Source organism: Penaeus monodon, chromosome 15, assembly GCF_015228065.2.
Source record: "Penaeus monodon isolate SGIC_2016 chromosome 15, NSTDA_Pmon_1, whole genome shotgun sequence".
Taxonomy (NCBI): Eukaryota; Metazoa; Arthropoda; class Malacostraca; order Decapoda; family Penaeidae; genus Penaeus; species Penaeus monodon.
The window spans coordinates 29,482,630-29,483,628 of NC_051400.1; positions in this window are offsets into that span (position 1 = coordinate 29,482,630).

The following is a 999-nucleotide window of genomic DNA, read 5'->3' on the forward strand; positions in this document are numbered from 1 at the left end:
TTCTGCGTAGAAGATAGGTTGAGAAAGAAGTTAAAAAGATGGAAAATCATAATGGTTAGAGTAGCGGATTATACAGATATTTGAATATCGATTATTTGTTGTGCTTACACACGTGTATTACAATAACTTCCTCCATATTCCTCGGGTTCACTGTAATTCACATATCATGTATTCGTTAATCCATTAAAATATTTCAGAATGAATCGTATTCAGTGGGGATGTTATCCGTTTATCATGCCAAATGGATTAGTCATTTTTCTTCATGATCTGTTCAGCCACATTTGTTCATATTATATCGGTAAATGGGTGATTAAATCTCATGGATCTTACAAACGGGAAAGACCAAAAAGTGAACAATAAATAAAACAAGAAAAAAGTAAAAGACAGAATCACCCTGTCTCCAGTTTCAGCATCATTTAAAAGCAAGCCTTCACGTTCAGCCGCCAGTTCTCGTCGCTCTGTCAACCGAAGCAGAAATGAAGGTAAGGAACATAGACAAAGTATGAAGATATTATTATAAATACAGTTTTCTTAGTTCTATCTTAGTTCTTTATATTCTATCTCATGAATTTCACAGCAGGTATCAGTTGTGTCTGCCCTTTTGGTGGCCGTGGCGTCGGCGATTCCTGAAGAAGGCTACAACTACCAGGCACCAGGAGGTCAGGGATCCTAGTTCCCAACCGGGGCGGGGCAGGCACAGTACCCCTCCGTGCCCGCCCAGTACTCCTTCCAGTGGGACGTGAATCATGAGCCTTCAGGGAACTTTTACGGCCACAAAGAGCAGAGGGAAGATGCCAACACTCAGGGCAGGTGAGAAGTTCCATTTCTTTCAGAGCATTCCGTGTTATTACTGAGGCTATCATAACTTCAGTTTGCATTATGGACTCCAATCATGATGTCGTTGAATTTATTGGGTTAAGCTAGCATCACTTTTGTTATAATCAGTGATTGGTAAGCTTAGAATTAACGAGAACATTTTATTTTATTCTCTTCCACAGT